The sequence below is a fragment of the Macaca thibetana genome, chromosome 20 (assembly GCF_024542745.1).
Source record: "Macaca thibetana thibetana isolate TM-01 chromosome 20, ASM2454274v1, whole genome shotgun sequence".
Classification (NCBI taxonomy): Eukaryota; Metazoa; Chordata; class Mammalia; order Primates; family Cercopithecidae; genus Macaca; species Macaca thibetana.
In genome coordinates, this window is record NC_065597.1 from 65588382 (window position 1) to 65612478 (window position 24097).

Here is a 24097-nt window from a genome sequence, read left to right on the forward strand (position 1 = left end):
CTCTGACACCTGTGAAAATGTTATGATTTATGGCAAAAGGGATTTTGAAGATGTGATTAAGTTATGGATCCATCTTGAGATGAGAGCCTCATCCAAAATTATCTGGTGGGTCCAATATAATCATGAGTGTACTTATAAGAGGCAGGCATGGAAGAGTCAGAGAAGATGTGACCATGGAAACAGAGTTAGAGCTATGTGGCCACGAGCTAAGGAATGTGGGCAGACTCTACAAACTGGAAAAGAAAAGAAATGAATCCTCCTCTAAAGCCTTAAAAGGAAGCAGTAGGAAGCCCTGCTGGTCCATTTTAGATTTCTGACCTCCAGGACTTTAATTTTACATCGCTCTAAGCTGCTAACTTTGTGGCAATTTGTTACAGCAGCAATGGGAAGCTTATAACCTGTTAAGTGCCACGTCTTCTGCTACACTGCTTAAACATATTATCTTGCTTCTTTCCGCAGTCCTTCAGGACATAGGTATTAAAATCCCCACTTTGTGGTTGTAGAAACAGAGGCATTGAAAGTTCACATAGCTTGCCTAAAATGACAGATCTAGTTAGTGGTGGTTATGGGATTTAACTCCACGTCTGAATGATTCCAATGTCTATGGACTAGATCTTGCATGATAAATGTCAAGGGACATGAGAAGTAGGTAAGAAAGCCATCACGACAGTTCAATGTGTGGCTTTACGTTAGACGTAGGATGACCTAGTGGTAAGTGGTATAGCACCCGTTTAGGTGCACTGGAGACATGTTGTATGTCCCCAGATCCAGCTTTGCCACCTCTAAGTGTCTGAGTTGACTTTGGACAAGTTATTTCACCTCTGTTCTTTTCTTTTGTTTTTTTTTCTTTTTTTTCTGAGACGGTGTCTTGTTCTGCTCATTCTGTTGCCCAGGCTGGAGTGCAGTGGCACAATCTCAGCTCACTGCAACCTCTACCTCCCAGGCTCAAGCGATACTCCTGCCTCAGCTTCCTGAGTAGCTAGGATTACAGGCATGCACCACCATGCCCAGCCAATTTTTGTATTTTTAGTAGAGATGGGATTTCACTATGTTGGCCAGGCTGGCCTCAAATTCCTGACTTCAAGTGATCTGCCTGCCTCAGTCTCCCAAAGTACTGGGATTACTGGCGTGAGTCACTGCGCCCAGCCTATTTCGCTTCTCTGAAGCTCAGTTTCCTCACCTATAAATGGGGATTATAATAACACTCTCTTCTAAGGATATGGAGCTTAGAGGAGAGTAATGGTGGTAAAATGCTTAGTGCAGTGCCTGACACATCATAAGTGCTCATAAGTAAAATAATAACAGTAGTAGTAATAATAACAATAATAACATGCTAATAATAAAGGCGAATTATTCTTCCTGGTGTGCCACTCTAGGCAGAGCGATACTAGCAAAGAGAATACAAGATCCATGGTGGGTCAGGGGCACAAGTGTGTTACAAGCAAAGAGAACAGCAGGTACTCAGGCCATTGCACATGACATGTTCTCCATACGACCTGCTTTTCCCCACCTCTTAAACTGGCTACTCCCATTCAAAAGCCATGTCTCCCAGGAAGTCTTCTCTGATCTTCTTGGCTGAAACAGACACCCTTTCTCTGAGGGAGTATCACAGGAAGTACTTTCCTACTCTGGTCTTATCAATGCGTTCGAAGCCTCTCTCATTAGCCTGGAAACTCCGAGAGCAGAGGTGCCCTCTGTCCCTCTCTTATTTATTGTTACACCCTGAGCATTAAAAAAAAAAAAAAAATGGGGTAAGTGGTGAGAAGAGACTGGAGTGGCAGGCCTTGGCCATGCCGGGAGGGACCCTTTAGCCTCCAACTTCCCGACAAAATTCCCCCGAGTTGGTTTGCGTTTTCTTTGTAACTGAGAACAGCCCAGGGAAAGGCATGGACATGGGGGACCTGCAGAGATGAGACTGGTTGCTTTGCATCTCCGTGGCCCCTCACTCCTGCAGCCCACTCTACATGCTGTTCTGGGCCTCATTAAAACCTGTTCTCCACTAGCCTCTGTGTTTAATATTTATCGATCACCCACAGCATGCAAGCTGGTCAATAAGTGTTTTCAGAAGCCTCACTCCACACCATCTTGATCAGCCCCTGCCGCTATTTTCCATCATGCCAGCTCTTGAAACCTTGTGGATGTGCCTTGAATTTTTTTTTTAAGTGCTTTTCTAACAAAAGTCCCGACTACAGAGATGCAGAAGCTGAAGTTCCATTTCATTTGCCTCCTGAACCTTGAAGGCACTGATTTTTTTACTGCTGCCTCTGTCCCTCTTAGTCCTCAGTCCCCACACCTCTCAGGATAGCTGAAGAGATGAGCCTGTGTTTGGCTCTGAGTTCCAGCTCCCTGGCAGCTATATCTGTGTTAATAGCATCTCCTTTAGCGTAATCCATTTGACTCCCCCAGCTGTTTACTTTCCTGGGGACCTGCTTGAGCTAGTCTGCTCCCGAACTTCCTTAATGAAGACATGACAGTGGGTGGCTGGAGACGGGAAGTTGCAGGAGAAGCAAGAAAGGGAGAGAGAGTCCCCTGGGTTATATCCCTGTTACTCAACATTGTTGAATTAGATCTCAACATTCCATCATGTGATGTTTGGATGCTGGGAGGGGAGTTAAATATAGAATTCTTCCTTTTGGCATTTCAGAAGGTTTATATAATGTCCTGTTCCTTTTGACAGTGGGGAGAAAGTGAATAGGATGGCTTGGAAGATGGGTCTGTGTCCGGAGCTCCATTTAAAGTAAAGTCTACTCAGCAGCCTGACCCATCTGCCTACTCAGGGGGATATTCAGTGAATCATGTTTGCAAAGGCGCAGATGCCCTTTTGAGCCCAAGGATCTGCTCAGCTCGAAAATTCTATTAATTCTAAGATTCTACAAGTAGCCTTCACAAGAGTGGGTGGTGAAAATAGATCAGCCATGTGGTATGCCCTGAATTTGCCTGGGTTACTGATTTGATTTTCCCCTCAGTGTTTCCCTGAACCTGGCCTAGAAATTCAGCTTGCTTTACCATTTGAACCCTGCCCTGGAGTCCCAGGGACCAGGGTCCCAGGTCTGCCTCCATCATTTCCCAGCCATGTAACCTTGAATGAGTCTCCTGGCTTTTCTGAGTCTCATTATCTTTAGCATACCTCTCTCTCCTCCTTCCTTTCCTGTCTTAGTAAATGACCTCATTTTCCATTTAGCTGTTCAAACTACAAACCTACAAGTCACCTTTGATTTCTCTCTCCCTCTTACCTGCTATGTAGAAACCATCAGCAAGTGCTTCTAGCTCTGCCTTTAGCACAGATCCATGAAACATGCTTCTACCTTCACTGCAACTCCTTATGAAATCTGCATTCAGTGACAGCAGCATCTTCTAAACTGGTCTCTGCTTCCAGCCTTGACATCCTACGATCAATGCATGACCTCACTGGTTGAGTGATTAAGAACATTGACAAAAACCCATATCTTGAATCGCATGCATCTTTATTAAAATCTTCCTCCAGCCTTCTATTTTACCTAGAATTAAAATCAATTTCTTGCTGTGGCCTAGAAGGACTGCCATAATCTCCTGCTTATATCTCAGACCAAATCCTGCTGTCTTTTCCCTTGGTCCTTTTTCTTTATCTTCCTGGAACTTTCCTCACACTCATCTTTGCACTTTGCTTGGGAATTTCTTCCCCTGGACTTTTCTGTGGTTGTCTTCTCACCATTCAAGTTTCATCTCAAACATTGCTGCCTGTCACAGGCTGTTCATGATCATCCAGGTTCAAGTAGCCTCCACTCCAGCCACTATCCCATTACTCAGCTTCATTTTCTCCTATAGCCTAGCTCTATCTAAATATTATTTGGGGTGTGTGTGTGTGTGTGTGTGTGTGTGTTTAATCAAACTCCTCCCGTTAAAGCATGTGTCCTTTGAAAGCAGGCAGATTGGTCATTTCTGTATCTTAAGGGAGTCATCACCAGCCTGGGCAACACAGAGAGACTTTGTCTCTACTAAAAACTAAAAAAACCAGGTGTCATGGCTTACACCTGTAGTCCCAGCTACTTGGGATGCTGAGGTGGGAGGATCACTTGAGCCCAGAAATTTGAGGCTGCAGTGAGTTCTGATCGTACCACTGCATTCCAGCCTGGCCAATGGAGCCAGACCCTGTTTGAAAAAAGTCATGCACATGTAGGTGCTTAAAAAAAAGGTGATGTACATAGTAGGTGCTTAATATCTGTTAAACAAATGGATAAAGATTGGTTATGGGGATGAAATAAGAGTGTGCCATACATGCTCGTGTATACAGACACAGTCATGCACATATGTGCATTGAAACTGCCATGGTAAGAAATGCTATTGTTAATAGCTGGGAGCCAGACTTCCCATGACTCTCCAGTTGCATCAGGCCTCCCTTGACTACATTATGCTCCTGAGAAACTTTTTCTGCCCTTTATTGAATTAAAATACTTTAACTTCTCAGCTATCTCATGGATCTTTGCATCTGTTTTGCATCTGTTTCTTAGCAGCCTAGCTTGGCACATGGTGCTTTTTAGAGACATTTAGCATGTAAAGATATTTATAAAGGAGGGATTCTCTTCTATTTTTGCCCAGTCATCTGTTGGAGAGAGGGGGAGCAGCATGCAGGCCCACATGATTCATGTTCTTGCCTGGAGGGTGCTGCCCACCTCTAGCTTGAAAGAGTGGGGTGTCAGGAGCCCTCTGCATTCCAAGGCTGGTTCCTGTGAATGGAGCATCTACAGTGGTGGTTTGGCCAATCCCAACATTCTGTAATGGCCTCTTCTTTATGGTTCATATTTCCCAGATAGGTTAATATTATAGTTCCTTCCATCAGAATGTCCTTAAGTGTAGACCTGCAAAGTTGAGGGGCACAGTTCATAAACCCATTTCTGATATCACTTCCAAGATTGAGGGCTGCCAAGACCACCCTTATCTTTGATAATTCACTAGAAACTCACAAAACTCACTGAAAGCTGTTACACCCACGGCTATGGCTTGTTATAGCTGAAGGATACAGACTAAAATCAGCCAAAAGAGGGACACATAGGCAGAGTCATGAAAGGTCCAAATGTGAGTTGCCAGTGGTCCTCTTCCTATGGAATCATGGACAGTGCCACCTTCTCAGCAACAATGGATGAAAATAAGCATGGAACTTTGCCAGCCAGGGAAGCTCACTGAGCCTTGGCATGCAGAGTCGTTTTTGGGGTCTGCTGTTGGGTTCTCACATGGCTGACCTCGGCTTCCAGGTCCTCTGGAAGTTGAGCTCATGCTATATGATTCTAAGCCCCCACTCTAAATCACACTGTTAGACTCTCTGGTGTACCCAAGTCCTCCACAAGCAAAAAAACACTGCTATCTAGGCATGGCATTCCCAGGGCTTAGTAAGACACCAAGGGCAAAGACCAGACTTCTTTTTGGGCAAGGTTTAATTCTTTACTATGTAAGAGCTCAACTTGATACTCTTGGTATGGATGACTTAGATAGATAGCAGTGGTGCTGGCCCTCCTCTAGCTTCTAGTACCTGAATTCATCCATCAATTCCACAAATACTTATTGATTGTGAGCTAGGTGCCAGGCTCTGTGCTCGCTGCTAGGGATACAGTGGTGAAGGACATAGTTCATGCTATGAAAAGGCTGGGGAGACAGATAAACAGGCAATTATTCTTATACATAATTATACCATCATGATGCTAGAAATGATAATAAATGCTCTTGGTGCACAAGGGTGGCTGGCACAGTTGCTGGTGAAGACCTCCCAGGGTGGTGGTAGTTAGGCTGAGATTGGAAAGATGATTAGAAGTTGGCCAACCAGGGTGGAGTATGGGGGTAGGGAGGTAGTGTTTAGGTGGAGGAATAGCACATGTAGAGGTTGAGTGATGAGAAAGTTCTTTAGGATGGTAAGGAGCGCCACATTTTCTTGGATGCCACAGCTCACAGGTGATTCTTCTTGAACACACAACCAATAAACACCCAAAGACTTTCTTTTCTCATCTCGTACTAAGGCAGGTGGATTTTTTTTTTTTTTTGAAGACTGAGTCTCGCTCTGTTGCCAGGCTGGAGTGCAGTGGCACGATCTCAGCTCACTGCAATCTCTGCCTCCCAGGTTCAAGCGATTCTGCCAAGGCAGGTGGATTTTGAAATCAAGAAAATAGGGTTCATGAGAGAAATTGTTGGCACCTGTTGCTGTCAGGGAGGCTTTTAGACTAAAAAGAGTGGAGCTAATGAAAGCAGTTGGATGGGGCAAGAGTATGAGCATTGGCTTTCAGTGGCTTAGGGCAGCTCCAACTCCCCCAGAAATGACTCTTTGTTTACGGTGGGCTCAGGACTTCAGAGTGTGACCCAGAAGGTCCTCAGACCTGGTAAAAAGCATAGACTGGTGGTGTAGGCCAAAAGACAAGGTTTATAAAAGCAGAAGGATTTCTGAGACATTTTGGACATGTGAGCAGGTGACTCATAGACATTCTAGAAACCATATTTCAAAGACAGTATTTTTGGCAGAATCAGATGGTTGCTTTATGGTCCTTTCAGGGAGTTCCAGAAACAATATAAAGAAAATTAATAGAAACTAACAAATGGTAGGGAAAAAAGTTGGTGATACTTGCCAAAGGGTTACTATCTTTAATTCACAAAGATGACTTACAAATTAAGAAAAAGACAAAACACCCTAAAAGAAAAATGGAAGTGGAAAAATTATCATGTAATTAGAGAATAAAAACTCAATGGCTAATAAATGCCCAAGAAAATATTAAGCCCTGCCAATACTGTAAAATATTTGAAATAAGATAGTGAAACTGACTGGGCACTGGCTTTTGCCTATAGTCCCGTAATTTGGGAGGCAGTGGCAGGAGAATTGCTTGAGGCCAGGAGTTTGAGACCAGTCTGGGCAATATAGCGAGACCCCCCTCTCTACAAAAAATAATTTTAAAAAATGAGCCGGGCATGGTGGTGCATGCCTGTAGTCCGTTTCTTGGAAGCCTGAGGCAGGATCACTTGAGCCTAGGAATTTGAGGCTGCAGTGAGCTCTGATTGTGCCATGGAATTCCAGCCTGGGTAACAGAGCGAGATCCTATCTCAAAAAAAAAAAAAAAAAAAAAAAAAAAGAAAACAAAATCCATCAACTAGCACAAAAATGTTGTTGATGAGACTTTGCATTCTTATAATTAAGAAAAGCAAAATGAAAATTCAGTAAGCAAAACAGTGCAGTTGGAAGGAGCGCTAAGCCTCCCTACTTCATTTTGGTGAAGGCAGGGAGTCGGGAAGGAGTCTGGGGCTCCTCCTGTCTGTGTCCTCATTTTGTCTCCCACCCCCTCCCCACTGGCCCCCAGTTTTCTTGCAGGTGTGAGTATGTCAGACCTCCTTCTGTTCTGAGTGGGAGAGAACTCGCTGTACTCTACGGAGCTGAGTTTGGGGAAAGACTGGCCCTTAAGCATCCTCCCACCCAGCCTTTACCCCCAACTCTCTCTCCCTGTAGGACGCCTGATTTTCTTGGCAGAGGAAGAAGCTACCCTCCCTCCCCTTTCCCAGGGCTCTGTGGTAGGCAAGGCAGACTCTTCCTCTGGGCCATCCAGCCTCCTGTAGGCCTGGGGCTTAGCAAAACAGCCAGGGAGAGGGAGATTGGGGACAGTCTTTTTTTTTTTAACTCCCACCGTGAACAGTGTGAGGATGATGCCTTAGCTCCATTGCTTTGCTGTCAGCCTTCAGACTTGCTGGAGGAGAATCTCTGCTGAACCCTGTCATGTCTTGGATTTGTGTAATTGAGGGAGGCCTCCCAGGCAATTTAAGTAGGGATTTACTTATTCCTTGGGAGTGCTGAGCTCGTAGTGGAGAAATGGTCTACTCAGTAGTGTATTTACTCGACTTATCCTAACAAGAGCCTTTACACTTGGGATTGCTCTGTCCAGCATCCCTTGGGACTTCCAGGGAAAGCCAAATATTCTTTGCTGCCCCTGCTGCTTCGACAATAAATGTAAAAAGTTTGAAAAAGTCCCATACTGGGGTTGTGTCCCCAGGGTCAAAGACCTCAAATCTCTCTTAAGAAGTAGAAGGCATCAAGAGGTCAAGTTCTGACTCCATAGTCTCAGGACACTGTGGGACTTGATTGCTGCAGTGTGCAATTGATGGTTTTGTAAGACAGATGTATTTAAAACCCTTTCATGGCATCTTGTAGCCTTTGGAATAAAATTCAGCATCCTCACCATGGCCTTTGAAGAGACCCTGCATGATTTGGGCACTATGTGCTTTTTTGGGGCTTTGTTTGCTGTCATTTTCCTCCTTGTTCTTTCCAACCCCCGGGGTTTGTAGTCATGTTTCCCTATGCATGGAATGCTCTTCCCACTATTCTGCACTGGTTGATGACGACGAGTTCAAAACTTGGCTTAAGGGTCATTTCTTTTGAGAGGGCTTCCTGACAGACCTGCTAACCTTTTCCGTAATAGCCCTCATGTCATTAGCTGTACCATAACTTTAACTTGTACGTGTTCATTTTCATGGTTTTATCTCTTTCATGAAATGGGTGCTCTGTGGGTGTAGGACCTCTGCTGTCTCGTACAACACCTGGCACATGGGCCAACTTAAAAATATGAATGAATGAATGAATGAATGAATGGACAGCTCTCTAGGAATCAATTATGACTGTATCTTTCCCTGCCATCTCCCAGCTCTGTCTCACCTGGACCACCTGGAGAAACCTCTTGCATCCCATAATTTCAGTTCCCCTGTCTGTATCTGAGGCTATGGAAAAGCTCTTCACCCAAGCTCCAAAGAATCCTGCCCTTTTCCACTTGCCCCGGATAAGCAAAGAGTTTTCAAGGCTAAGTTGCCAGTTATGTTGGCTTCTTCTGTTTGCTCTTGGGAGGATAGGATTTTGATTACAAGCATAACAGCCTCCAATTATTGAGCATCTACTGCACACAGGGCGGGTACTTTGCCTACATGATCCCTGATCTTCATAGTATCCCTACACGGTAGGTTTTATTATCCCCATGTTGCAAGTAAGCAAACAAAGGATTTCAGAGGTCAGTTTGCACCCTGGGCCACCTGACCCCAAGACTGGTGCTCTTTTTCCCCTATACATCGTGGTCTAGGTTTTGGAACACACACCGGCAAGCACACGGCCCTTCTCAAACTGTGACAATATGGTGCACTGAAAGACCTCGCTTTTTTAACAATCTAAGCTGATGGGCTGAGTTGTGAGGGTCATAAGCTTGCAATTTTGTTTCATCTGGGGACTATTCTGGGTTTCTTCTGTCTGGAAAGGAGGTAAGCACAACAAAGGCTCTGTGAGGGATCATTACACCAGGGCAGAAACAGCTCACCTCTTGAATGCTCATGTGCCATACAGTGTGCTAAGTGATTTATACATATAGCTTTATGTAACCCACAGAGCAGCTCTATTTGTATTATTTTGAGCACTATTCTGCAAATGAGGAAACTGAGGCACACAGTAAGAAAGGGTAAACAGTGGAGGCTGGATGCAAACCCAAGTAGTCTGACTACATAGTTTGAAAGCTCAGCCACCAGGTACCTACCAACCAGCTAAATAGATCCTCGCCATTCAAAGTGTGGTCCATGCACCAGCAACTTTGACATCTTCTGAGAGCCTGAATGCAGAATCTCAGGTCCCAGCCAGACTGACTGAGTTAGAATCTGCCTCTTAACAAGATCCCTCGCTGATTCGTGTGCATGTTAAAGTTTGAGAAGCACTGCCCCAGAAATTCTACAAATATAAAGTAAGTGCCATTTTCCTGAAGTCAAAAGCTGGAGATTTAGGGCATCAGTGTTCTTAGAAACAACGTGCAACTTCAGTATCTTGCAGACTATGGCATCGACAAGGAGCGGCTCCTTTGCTTGAAGGAATTAGTGATGATAAATTAATTTAGTATTTTCAACAAAAATAAAAGCAAGTTGAGCTTGCATAGTTGATCCAAGGCTTTAAAAAAAAGAGGCCGCTTCAGCCTGCAGGATGTTGTTGACAGAGTATTACATCGAAGCAAGCAGGGAGCCCCGAGCCAGGGTTGCTGAAGTGGCCCTGTTGAAGGTGAAGTTTTGGCAAACAGAATCTAGGGATTGAAAAAGTAACTCCTTCATTAGATCTGCCTGGAATTTACACATCTGCAAATGTGAGAGGACAAAAAGGACTTTTGATCCAAGAGAGATTGGCCCCATCTCCCTGTGCTGGGAAAAAACTTTGATTTCCTTCTTTGATGTGAAGCATTGCCACTGCTAGCTATATATTTGCTCGTAGTCACTGGACAATTTATTCAGCTCTAGTTCTTTATTAGGTCCTCATGGCTGCTTTCTTAGACACCGGAATCCTTAAAAACAAGGAGAATTTTATATTTTTAAAATCTTTTCCAGCCTATAAATGCCCCAGGGACCTGGAGATGTACATGTGGACTTTATCAATGATGTGTGTCATTCTGTTTGAGTCAAAATAGTGAATGGTTGCATGGACGATAATTGATATTGTATATTTCAGAGTCACCTCATTTTTGGGGAAGGAATATGCTGATTGTGCGTCAATTTCCCTCAGGTTGGCTCTCTAGCACCCTTTTCATATTTCTTTGCTACTTCCTTTCATCTTGCCAAGTTACATTTAGCAGGATATTCATCTAATTCCTTTTTAAAAATTTTAATGCTCCCCATTTTTTGGGGGGAGACAAAAAGAGCCTTTTAGGAAATAAGCATCAGGAACTAACTAATCAAAGCAGAAACTTTCTGGGAGGAATCTGACAGCCACATGTCTCTAATGACCTTCAGAAAGATCACATGCTCCAGGCAATTACAGGATTTGGGAGAAAATAGCTCATTCTGAATAGCCGAACCTGCTGCAATGTTCATCACTTTGCAACCATGCCCCTACCTCCCCCCTTTTGCAGCTTCCTTACCCAGGAGTCTCCTGAAAGATTTCACTTGGATTAAAACTCCTCCAGCTTTAACAAACCGCAAAGGGGACAGCTGATACTAAAAAAGGGGATCTTGTGCACAGTGCCAGGTTTCTCCTGTAGCCAGAGTTTTTTTGGCTCTGGCTACAGAAGGTGCATAATGCATTCTGACTCATGGCCAAATATTATCAGGGGACTTTGCTGCTCAAGCTCTTGAATATGGGTGCAGCTGGAAAAATAACCTGTTTGTCAATAGGTTACCAGTTTCACAACTGATGTTGCCCAGAAGGGCACTGAATAAACTTCAGTGGGATCCATGCTACTTGGTGCTTGAAGTTCATCTGACGTGAAGCCTTTGTGAAAAGAGTATTCAGAAACCCAGAAACAGTCTTTTCCTTTATTTTAATTAGACCATGCTTCTCTGTTGTTTGCAGGGCTATATGAGATTTTATGCAGATTTTTAATGTTTTTGCCTGTCAGTATTTCCATTATTTGAAATCTTTCATATTAAGTAAAATTAGCCAAGGCCGGTGCTATATTAAAGTATCAAAACTTTTAGCATTTGCTCACCCTCATTTCCCAGGGAGAACAGATTTCTCTACATGATTGCCTGTATGCTTTGCTATGAGTCATAGTTTAGAGAAACCCGCCACGTTCCTGTGCAATGAAAGAAGCAGCATAATGATCTCAACTCAGGCAGAATGGCCTGGAAACGCACGATATGTGGCTGCACCCAGTTGGTGCCTTTGCTTTGCTTGTGTTGGAGGTCTCTTGCATTGGTGTTGTGAAAATAGATGATGAGCTTGTGCCTTTGTGACTTTGTTTCTTAAGACCTGCCCGATTTCCATGGTCACAAGAACGCGGAGAAAGATGCGTGGGCCCTCGGGGCTCTGCCTGACACTGTTGTGAGCGATTCCAGAGGAGAAAGCTATCTATGGGGTAATCTTTGGATGTCATTCTGAAAAGCCCCAACTTCTTCCCCATAACAGCTTCTAAGCTTGAGGACCAAGAGTTATCCTCTAAAAAGGTGTCTGCAAACAAGGTAGGTGACTTTCCCCCAGTGTTTCCAGGAGTGTGAGCCAATACACGGGGCAAAATGATGAGGGCACCTCTTGGGTCTTGGAAGTGGTTTAATCCTTCTTGTAGCTCCATGTGACTCTGTCTGTGGTCGATGTCACTCAGAGTCAGGGGTAGGAGTGTGTGTGAGACAGCATAGTAGATATGCCAATCTTTGTGGTTGCCCCACCCTTCTTACTGTGGATTGCTGCTTTGACCAGGAGTGTTGGACTGATTAAAGTATATACAGTCCTCAGTCTGACATTTGACCTCTGTGGCTGGGTTTGAAGGGATAAGCTTGAATGTGGGCTTTTGAATTAGAAATAGAATAGGATTTTTCAGTTAGCATTGTTGATACAGGGGCTGAAAAGATACCACAATGAGCTGAAGTTGAAAAGGATCGGGGACACCTGTGGGAGGAGGACAATGTGGGGAAGACTAGAGGGGAGTGGAAATAGGGGACCATGGGGCGGGGGAGTAGGGAGAGAATATGAAGGCTTCTGGTGGCAATCTGCATGTGTCCTTACGATAAACAGTTTCTCCTGAACTAACTGGAGTGGGTCTCTTTCCTTGACCATGTGGAAGACCTAATAGAAGAAAGGAGACAAAGAGATCACAGGTGTCTTCTAGAGAGAAGATCTGTTTTCCTGTGTGTTTTAATGTAGAATCTCTTTCTGGTCTGCTTACCCACTCTTTGTGCCCTGCATTCACCCCCCTTGTGTATTTTTCCCTTAGTGAAAAAAAAATAGAGATCATTTTAATGCAGAGGTAAAATTCCAAGGCCTCCCCAGAAAACTGTTTCATGAATGAGGAAGCTAAGAAAAAGGGCCACTGGCTTTAAAGCCCAGTAGGGTTAAATAGGAGGAGGAGAACCGAGAAAGTTATAAAATGATTCATTGGTCAAGTTGGGATGGGAACCTTAGGTTATATCAAGCTCTTTTAACCTTGGCACTATGGACATTTTGAGCAGGAGAATTCTTTGCTGTGGGAGGGGCTTTTCTGTGCATTGTAAGACATATAGCAACATCCCTGGACTCTGTCCACTAAATGCCAGTAGCAGTCCATAGTTGTGACAACAACAAATGTCTCCAGCTATAGTCAAACATTCCCTGGTGGTAAAAATCTCCCCCAGTTGAATGTAAATTTGTTCAGCCATTGTGGAAAGTAGTGTGATCATTCCTAAAAGAACTTAAAACAGAATTACCAATCAACCCAGCATCTCATTATGGAGTATATACCCAAAGGAATATAAATAATTATATAAAGACATATGCATACATATGTTCGTTGCAGCATTATTCACAATAGCAAATACATGGAATCCACCTATATGCCCATCAATGGTAGACTGGATACAGAAAATCTGGTATATATACACCATGAAATACTACACAGCCATAAAAAGAATGAACTCAAGTACTTTGCAGCGACATGGATAGAGCCAGAGCCCATTATCCTTAGCAAACTGACGCAGGAACAGAAAATCAAATGCTACATTTTCTGACTTATAAGTGGGAGCTAAACAGTGAGAACACAAGGGCCATAGGGAGGGGAACAACAGACAAATAGTTCTAATTGAGGGTGGAGGGTAGGAGGAGGGAGAAGATAAAAAACTACCTGTCGGGTACTATGCATATTACCTGGGTGACAAAATAATCTGTACACCAAATCCTTGTGACACAGTTTACCTATAACCTGCACATGTACCCCTGAACCTAAAATGAAAGTTAAAAAATAATCTTTCCCAGTTGAGAACCATGGGTAGACAAAAAGCCGCCTTCCTTCCTTTCTTCAATGAGGCTTTTGTTTGTTTGAATCTACTGATTATGAAGTGCTGTGGAGGCTACAGGGATGACTAAGGCACAGTCTCTTACTTGTATGAATTAACAGATTCCTGGAAAATGTTAAGCATGAAAACAACTGATCAAATAAAGCTGAAATATACCTTCTTCTTGGTGTTGACGAACAGCAAAAATATCCACCTGTGTCATGGGTAAAGCTCATTCAAATTCAAAGTGTAATGAGGATCTAACCTGAGGTTCCCACCCAACTTGATCAATTATTTTATAACTTTCTCCATCTTCCTCCTCCTACTGAACTCTACTGGGTTTTAAAGCCATTGGGCCTTTTTTTCCTTAGCTTTGTAATTCAAAGGATAATGGTAGATGCTATAACAAATAAGCCCTCAAATATCAGTGGTATAACATAGTAGAAGTTTGCTTCCTGCTTATGTAATCGTGTTCCTGCTTGGTGAACAGCTTTCCTATGGCCATGCAGTGATTCAGGGACCCAGATTTCTGCCATATTGTGGCTCTTCCAATCCCCTAGATCTCACTGTCTTTTCTTTCCAATCAGCAGAAAAGGAGAAAATATGCCCCTTTCTTAAGAGTCCTGGCCTCAGTGTGACTTTGTTTATGCTGATCTTCCATTAGAAAGGACAATTGGACCACTGACAATTTCTGATCAAGTAGAATAAATCAATATTGAATGGCTCATCTTGGCTCAAATTCTGTGACAGTCTCTGGTTATGAAAATTTACCATCAGGATCCTGTTCACGTAGGACACTTTCTTCAGCAGCAGGGAGAGTTTTGCAGAATTCTCTTTGTGCACAGTTTAAGGTGGAGCTGGGAAAAGAACCCAAGTTTTTAGATACAGCAGTCTGTTTGCTACTTGCATCTTTTCTTCTACTCCATACCAGGAATGGAAGACATAGATTGTGCCTAATTTCTATATCCTAAGTATCTACCAGAGGATTGGGCATGTAAAATATTTTCAGAAGGGATGAATAGATGAGAAATATTGTTCACAGGCTTAGAAGTATGCACTCAAGGAAGATTTTACTTGTTAACCTGAAAATTGCAACACAGGTGCTTGTAGAGCTGTACCCACAGCAATACATTGATGTCACAAGTATCAGGGCAGGAGAAACTACAGTTGCTGCATGGGGTGGGGTGGGGATGATGGTAGTTTCCTTTATTAGCCAGAGATATAAGTGACAGAAGTCTAAATGAGAACGTCAAGCCAAATAGGGACATTTGTTTGATCAGGTAACTAAAAAGTTCAGGGTATCTGGCTTCTAGCAGGGCTGAATACAGATATATAACAATGTCATCAGGAACTTCTTCCTGCACCTGGGCTCCACTTTCCTCTGTCAGACTCAGTCTTTGGCAGATTCTCCTTAGCCACAACAGATGTTTATCCTTCAGCTTGGCCACCTCAGAAGGAAGAGGGGCTCCAGAGAATGCCCCAAGATTATCGTTGGCTGGTCCAGTGCCATGTGCTCATCTCTGCACCCATTGCCATGGTCTCCCTCTCATTGTTCAGACCAGGTCACTTGTGCAGCATTAGCACAAGGGGTGCCCAGTCCACAGGGATAAAGGGTCAAGCAGGGATAATTCTTCAGTAAAAAACTAGAATGGATGCTGGATGAGGAAAGATATTCTATGTCCACTATATTTCCATTCTCCTTATGGAGTGGACCTGTGCATTTTTTATCTTAATACTCATTTACATACTTCTGGTAATTGTATGTAATCAATCTCTGTTAAGCCCTCTTCCCCAGCTGTAGCCTGTGAGCTTTTTGTGGAGATTCCTCCTGGTGCAGAGGTAGAGCATATGGTTCAGTCCTGGACCACTGGGGTCATTATATGCCCCTGGTCCCTGTGAACAGTTTGGGGATGGTTATCTGGTCCACGAAGACCCAGTGAGGTGAAATGAGACTTTAGCTCAAACTTGAGTAAGAAAGATTGTTTTCAAAATTAACTTTTTATTATGATGATTTTCCAAAATGCATGAAAATAGAGGTAACTCTAATCATAAGCAGAGATAACTGTCCTATACTCACCATCCAGCTTCAGCATTTATCAACTCATGGACAATCTTATTTCATTTTATAACCACCCACAGTAGATTATTTTGGAGCAAATTCCCAACATCCTATCATTTCATCTCTGTAATTTTCAATATGTTTCTCTAAAGATAAGAGCTCTTGGGGGAAAAGACTTAGTATTTTCTATTAAAAGTGAATCTGAAAAGATGTAGGGAATAAAATCACTGCTACCATCTTGCTTCCACTTGGAGCCAACAACTGGAGCCAACTGTGTGGCAGCAGAACAGCAAGAAGGAGGAACACAAAATCCAGATGACAGATTTTGGGTCCTGAATTCACCTGTGCATGGAGTAAGCTTAGCTACTTTTTTTTTTTTTTCAGTCATGTGAACTAGAATATTCCCTGTAGCTATGTTGTTGATGCCCCACTCATATCCTCTTGGCCCACCCTGTGGGTCACCCGAAGCTTAGATGGACAGTTCCCAACACAGTGATGGCTTCTCACCTCAAGCACAGGCATCTCTCTGCCTAAGAACGTTCTCTGGCCATAAGATTGTGCTTGGCTGCTGCATTGGCAAACCTGAAGTGGCAGGGAATAAATAAATGCCCCCCAGAACTGTCTTTAACAATGAGGGATATAAGTTGGCATACCCTAGCTTCTTTGCTGCTCAGGGAGACAGTACTGAGTACTGAGGTGTGTCCTACACTGTTACTGGAGGGCCCCTGGTGGGCTTGAGTCCCCGTTGTCCCCAACAGTAACCTTCCCATGAATTTCCCTGCTGCTGGCTTCTTTTCCTTTCCTGTCTTATTTTTCTACTTCCTCACCACACTTCTGTGATCACCTCCCAACTAAACCACGCCCCCCCAGTTTCTTGCTTTAGGGTCTGCTCTAAAGTAAAACCTAACTGAAGTCATTCCCGTTTCCTTCATTTTGCGTAAGCTTCCATGGTTCTATTTCTTTAAAAAATTTTTTTATTTTAAGTTACGGGATACATGTACAGAATGTGCAGGTTTGTTACTTAGGTAAACATTTGCCGTGGCAGTTTGCTGCACCTGTCAACCCATCATATAGGTATTAAGCCCCATATGCATTAGCTGTTTATCCTGATGTTCTACCTTCCCCACCCCCAGCAGGCCCTGGTGTGTGTTGTTCCCCTCCCTGTGTCCATGGGTTCTCATTGTTCAGCTCTCACTTATGAGTGAGAACATGTGGTTTTTGGTTTTCTGTTCCTATGTTGGTTTGCTGAGGATGATGGCTTCCAGCTTTATCCATGTCCCTGCAAAGGACATGATCTCATTCCTTTTTATGGCTGCATAGTATTCCATAATGTATGTGTACCACATTTTCTTTATCCAGTCTATCATTGATGGGCATTTGGGTTGATTCCATGTCTTTGCTATTGTGGATAGTGCTGCAATAAACATACATGTGCATGTATCTGTATGACAGAATGGTTTATATTCCTTTAGGCATATACCCTGTGATGGGATTGCTGGGTCAAATGATATTTCTGGTTCTAGATCCTAGAGGAATCACTACACTGTCTTCCACAGTGGTTGAACTAATTTACATTCCCATCAACAGTGTAAAAGTATTCATGGTTCTATTTCTGGTAATTTTTTTTTTTTTTTTTTTTTTTAAAGTCCTGAGTAATTATGCTCCATAGTTCCATTCCCAGTATTTGCTTGAGAAATGAAATAATGAATACTTCTGGGAAACAGTGTCCCATGCCCCCATACCCCATTCACACAAAATGTTTTCAGCCTGAGAATCCAGTTACAGAAGCCAAGTTGGGTATCAGGAATATCTGGTTTGCACTAAATTTCACCTGCAGGATTATAAAATTCAGGTGCTGTTGCCTTGGGCACAACTGCTCCGCTCCGATAAGTAGAGTGGGTGCCCCAGCAGCCTGTCCTGTTGGTTCAGATAATGATTTATTGGGGAGGGGGGTGCAGGCCCCAGGGTGTGCACATGGAAGGATGCTCTGCTTATCCCCCTCCAGGAAGGTTTCTGGCATCTAAGACAAGGGAGGAGTGGGGACAACAAGGAGAGCTGCTGTCTCTTCCTGTTCAAGCATCTCTCCTACTACCTACAAATGAAAACATACAAACACTATGTCGATAGTAAAGCAAGTAACTTTAAAGAAGGCCCCAGAAACACTTCAGTAATTGGAGACCAGTTCTCCAGCATTATGAAACCATAAGGAAATTACAAAGTAAGATGAAAAAAAAAAAAAAAAAAAAACAACTTAGATCATGCAAAAGAGTGGTCAACAAAGTCCATGTACTCTACTCAAAGGAGAGCCCTCTTAAGACTCTATCTCTGGGCTAGTTTACTTTTACTTTATACATAATTGCTACAGAATGTCGAAAGCAGCACATTTTAAGCAGGGAAGGAACACACACAGCAAGGACTGCAAACCCAAAAAATTAAATGAACCCAGACAATAATTTTAAACAAGTGAAAGAGGCCAGTCGATGGATCAATGCCATGTGGGAATGTGGGTCGAGTGTTGACAGTTCTTCCATGTTTTCAGGAAGAAACTGAAAATTGGAATTTTAAGTGAAATAGCCTTAGTTTTACATAGAAAATATCTAAAGAAAAAATTTTAAACAGCATGCAGACCTGGCACATCGGGGGCGTGACTTTGCCCCATTAAATGAAGCATAAATTCTCTATTTTGCCAGTGTTCCTGCTTGGCTCATATAGGACACTTTAATTTGTGATTCTTTGGTTATTAGATCACTAGACTTTTGAACACAGGCTTTGGGCTTTGTTTGCCTTCTTGGGAAATACTGTCAGAGAAATCAATGGGTTCATAACCTTTTGCAGAAGTCATTCTTACTTTGGTTGAGTGGGCAGTGTTCTTAGCTACCCAAAACAAACTAGCTATTCACATCCTGGGATCGATGGGACTGGTGCCTGGGGGTTTCTGGGGACACAGAGGTTACATCTTCCTCCTCCCTCTCTTGTGTTTACACAATCTGCTTTCAAAGGTTATGATTCCTCTGTGGGTGACTGGCCTACAGCATCTGCCTGGTTTGCTTGATTTGATTCATCTCATCGAGGCTGGCACCTTCGAGTCTGGGGTCCTTTTGGCTTTGCCCACACATAATCTCTTGGGTGGATCAAAACCTCTTCAACTCTATCTCAGTCTCCAAGCAGGCTCCCCTGTGAGGCTCTTCTAAGAGTGTTTAGCATTAGCATTGCTGCAGAGCACAGTCCCATTGTGTGGTTTTACGAAGGATTTGTTTTTTTAAATTTGTTTTTTATTTTTATATCTTTAGAGGTAGAGTCTTGCTCTGTTGCCCAGGCTGGAGTGCAGTGGCATGATCATAGCTCAGTGCAGCGTCGAACTCTGGCTCAGACAATTTTTCCTGACTCAGCCTTCAGAGTAGCTGGGACTACAGGCACACACCACCATGCCTGGCTAATTAAATCTTTTTTTTTTCTTTCTTCCTCTGTTTTTTTTTTTTTTTTTTTGAACGAGGGTTTATGTTATCCAGGTTGGTCTTGAACTCTTTGCCCCCGCCTTCTGAGTAGCTGGGATTACATGCGTGAGCCACCATGCCCAACTAAGGTTAAAAATCTTTGGGTTTTTTTTGAGATGGAGTCTTGCTCTGTCACCCAGGCTGGAGTGCAGTGGCGCAATCTCGTCTCACTGTTGGCTCCACCTCCCAGGTTCATGCCATTCTCCTGCCTCAGCCTCCCCAGCAGCTGGGACAACAAGCGCATGCCGCCACGCCTGACTAATTTTTTTTTGTATTTTTAGTGGAGACGGAGTTTCACTGTTAGCCAGGATGGTCTTGATCTCCTGACCTTGTGATCCGTCCGCCTCCGCCTCCCAAAGTGCTGGGATTACAGGCGTGAGCCACCGTGCCGGGCTAAGGTTAAAAATCTTAAGATACCCTTCAAGACTCTACTCCTCAAGGTCATGAAATAGTCTTTTACATAAAAAGCTAATTTACCATAAAAGTGTACAGCTAGGCATAAAACATATGTTTAAATCATTAATTAATAACTCCAAGAAATGCGAGAAACAAAAACATTGAGTTTTTCTGTTTTGTTTTTGCTTATCAAATAAGAAAACTGTAAGAGAAGAATAACATACAGAAAACAGTTAACTCTACCTATACTGCCAATGGGTATGTATTAGTACAACCTTTCCAAAAATAATATGGCAATATATACTCAAAACCTTTTATTGTGTGGAGCTTTTGACCTAGGAATCTATGCCTACATTTAATGAAGTTAATTCAAGGAAAATAATTATGGGTGGACCCCCAAAATTATATAAAGGGGTTTCATCAGTGTTAGTAGCAATAGAGGCCAACTGGGAACAATTTAAATGTCAAGAAACTGTTGAATGATCAAATGTATTATGGTACACCATTGTACGATGAAGTATTATACAACCATTATAGATCATGTTATAGAACAATTTTTAATGAATCTGGAGTCACAATATTTTTGTGACCTTTCTTTAATGTATTATGAAAAATTTCCCCCAAAATAAAAAAACCCATAAATTGGAAAAAAAAATAGTCTTTTAAATTTGTTAAAAATTATGCTGAGTGTATATTATTTTCATCTGGTCCCAAGAGTGTTATGACAATTGTTTTAGAAATACAGAATAAAATTAAAATTATCACTAATGCTGTCACACTTTTAATAATGGCCTTTTCCCCTTTATTTCCTTCTCCATATATATATATGTATGTGTGCATTGATGTGCATGTGTATGTATGTATATGTATACAAGTACATAAGATATAAATGTATTCACACATATTTGTAATTGCACACAATTTATACATGCGGTAGTATATAAACTGCATGTTTCACTTACTATCAAAATCTCTGGAAGCATAATTTTTGTTTATTCTGATTATTTAATACACAATGACGCAACTGTGATCCCAAAATGTGCTAAGTTAAAGCCTTCAACTGCAGCTGAGGAGAGGGCAGGAACAGTATACAGGGACAGTGGCGAGTCAGGAATGATGGGCAGGTGGCCATGACCAGGGCAGCCTCCTTCCCAGGGCCAGGGACAGGGGAATGGCCTGAGGAGCAGGACCCAAGGCTAGCCCAGGGCCGGGGAAGGGGCCAGAGACCTCCCCTTGGCCTAGGTCAGGAGCTCAGAAGTAGCACATGGCTGAGGGGGCAGCTGCCTGGGAAGGGCCAGAGGCAGGGAGGTCTCATTTCCTGGGGGATTGGGGGCAGGGAGGTGCCCTGCAGGAGAAGCCAGCAGGGGCCGCCTGTCCCTAGGGTGGGGGTCATGCTGGAGCATGCTGCAGCAAGAAAGACCTGAGGCAGGTGCAGGGCCTGATAGCCCAGCTGGCTGGGCTGGGGGGTGCTTCCAGGCAGCCTGGCCCAGGGAGCAGTCCTGACTCTGCAGGGGATGCCCAGCGAGGGGCTGCAGAGCCCTCAGGACCTCTCTTCTCTCCTTAGAAAGGAGCTGAGGAACCCATAGTGCAAATCTGTGGACCACTCAGTTATGCAAAGAGCCTGTGCCTGAAGGTGGACACTGGGGTGGGCCCCCTCCACCACCTCAGCCTCCACCGCTGTCCTCAGTACAGCTGCTTCCGGTAAGAGTGCAGGCCGAGGACGCCACACCTCCATCTGGGCTGACGTGGTCCGCTTCTGAAACTTGAGCTCTCCTAAGTGGACCGAAGGACAGGCAGGCTGCGGGCCCCGATATCCTGGCAGCTGTGCTGGAAGGCTGCTATGAGGTAGGGCACGAACTTCTGAATGGACCCTTTGTCCTGGATGGAGCCCATGACACCCTGCACGATCTTTACCTTATCTTCCTTGGTGAAGTATCGTTTCTGGCTGCTGCTGCTCTTCTCCATGGCATCCAGCAAGCTCATGCCCCCGTACTTCTTGAGCTGTACCCCATCTGAGAAGTACTCGCTAGGGGCCTCCATGATGGCAGCCATCAGGGAGCCCATCATCACTGTGGAGGCTCCAAGGGCCAGGGCCTTGACCATGTGCCCCATGGTCTGGACGCCACTATGATGGACACACCAAAGTGCTGGGCATACTTGGCCACCTTATACGCAGCAGTGCCCTGGGGCCGACCTCAGGCCATCACTTCCTGGGTGATGCAGATGGAGCTGCAGCCCATGCCCACGTGCAGTCCGTCCACACCAGCATCAATCAGATTCTTGGCCTGGGCTGCTGTCACCACATTCCTCCCAATCACCTGGAGGTGGGGGTACTTCTGTTTGATGTAATGCACCATGGTGATTTGATAGACCCAGTTCCCTTGGGAGGAGTCCAAGACTATGACATTGACACCTACCCAGGTGAGCAGGTCCAGGCGGTATTTGTCATCCTCATGGGTGCTCATAGCTGCCCAGTGCAGCAGGTGCTTGGGGAATCCTTGGAGATCAGAGGGTAGTCTCGGTTCTTCAGATTGGTGTGGGCGATGATGGCCACTAGCTCATGGCGATCATTGACTATAGGCAGCTTCCCTTTCTTGCTACCCTGAAGGATCTCATTTGCCCCTTTCAATGTCACACCTGCTGGAACCACCATCGGCTTGATCCTTGGCTTCATCACCTCACTGAGGAGGGTGGTGTGGTCCTTCTCAGCAAGAAAGTCGATGTCTTGGGAGGTGACGATGCCCACCAGCTTGCTGCCCATGGTGCCTGTCTCAGTGATGGGAATGCCAGAGAAGCCATGCTGGATCTTGGCCTCCAGCTCATCACCCACAGTGTGTGAGGGGCTCAGCACCACGGGGTCCGTGATGAAGCCCTGTTCAAACTTCTTGACCTTACGTACCTCGTTGGCCTGGAACCCTGGGGTACAGCTGTGGTGAATGAAACCAGTACCTCCCATCAGAGCCATCGCTATGGCCATGTTGGCCTCTGTCTCAGTGTCCATGGGGGGAGATCAGCGGTGTCTTCAGCGTAATCTTCTGGGTCAGGGCTGAGGTCAGGTCCACCTTATCAGCTCTGAAGTCTATGAACCCTGGGAGAATCAGGAAGTCGTTGTGGGTGAGGCCGTAGGCGCTGACGAAGAACTGCTGCGTGGTGAGCCAGTCCTCGGGCACGTAGCTGGTGCCACAGCTGGTCAGGTAGTCCGCCATGCTGCTGCAAGACCCTGCGACTTGACATAAACCCCCGCGCGGCAGCCCGCGGCTGCCGCCTTCACTGCTGCTGCTGACGCTGTGGGCCAGGGGACTGTAAGCATATTTTTAATGCCCATGTAAGGTCAAATCATAATGGTGCTTATTTAACCACTTAGTGTTGGGTGCCTTGGTCACTTTCATGGAAACTTTTACTAATATAAATAACACTAATATAAATATAAATTACTAATATAAATAATATTAATACAAATAAATATAAATAAAAAACAATACTTTTACTAATATAAATATATATTAGTAAATATATATTTACTAATATAAAAAATTTATAATATAATATATAATTATTATTTATTTATAATATATGAGCTATTTATATTATATATTTACTAATATAAGTAACACTGAGTTCATCTGCATTGAGCTGTGAAAGGAGTGGAGCCTGGGAGGTTTTTTATGGACTAAATATTCCCAGGAGGAAAAGGGAGTAGGATTTATGATCACTTATCCAGATCCTGCTATACAATTTCTCCTTATCTCATACTTGTAGTCCGTCAGCAAATCTTGTTGCTTGTATCTTCGAAATATCCCTTGACTCACCCACCTTTCTCCCTTTCCCATGCACCCCCCCCAGTCCTGGCTGGTGCCATGACTCCCCTGGATCACTGCAATAGCTTGCTCACTGATATTTCTCTTCCAGTTTGCCCTTGCTTCTCCATATTCTGTTAATAAATCTTGATTAAAACAAACAGTCCCATGACATTCCCCAGATGAAAACCATGTAATAGCATCCATTAGAATTTATTAAAAAATCCAAACTATTTACCAATCCAAACTATGAGGTCCTGTGTGATCTAGCCTTGTCTATTCTCCAATCTCATCCATTACTACGTTCCCCTAACTCATTAAATGCTATTCCAGATGATCTCTATTCAACTTTTCAAATTTGCCAAGCTCTTTTTTACCCTGTAACCTCTGAGTATGCCACTCCCTTTGCCTAAAACTTTCTTCTTCTTCTTCACTTGACAGGTTATTTCAGTTTTTATTTAAAATTCTTTTTATTTAAAAAATTATTTTTACTTTTTGTGGGTACATAGTAGGTGTATATATTTATGGGGTACATGAGATATTAATACAGGCATGTAATGTGAAATAATGACATCATGGAGAATGAAGTCTCCATCCCCTTGAGCGTTTATCCTTTGTGTTACAAACAATCCAATTATATATTTTTTGTTATTTAAAAATGT

At 43.7% G+C, this 24097-nt stretch overlaps 2 protein-coding genes and 1 pseudogene across 3 annotated transcripts in view; 1 reads left to right on the top strand and 2 right to left on the bottom strand.

Annotated features, from left to right (window-relative positions):
• NUBP1 (NUBP iron-sulfur cluster assembly factor 1, cytosolic) overlaps nucleotides 1-23477 on the bottom strand; it is a 612258-nt gene extending 588781 nt beyond the window's left edge. Inside the window, exon 1 of the mRNA XM_050774474.1 lies at nucleotides 23470-23477. The gene's annotated coding sequence lies outside the window, so the exon portion shown is untranslated. The remainder of the gene's footprint in view (nucleotides 1-23469) is intronic.
• GRIN2A (glutamate ionotropic receptor NMDA type subunit 2A) overlaps nucleotides 1-24097 on the top strand; it is a 421161-nt gene that overhangs the window by 48718 nt on the left and 348346 nt on the right. The gene's annotated exons all lie outside the window — the stretch shown is intronic.
• LOC126944646 (inosine-5'-monophosphate dehydrogenase 1-like) lies at nucleotides 21322-22972 on the bottom strand (annotated as a pseudogene).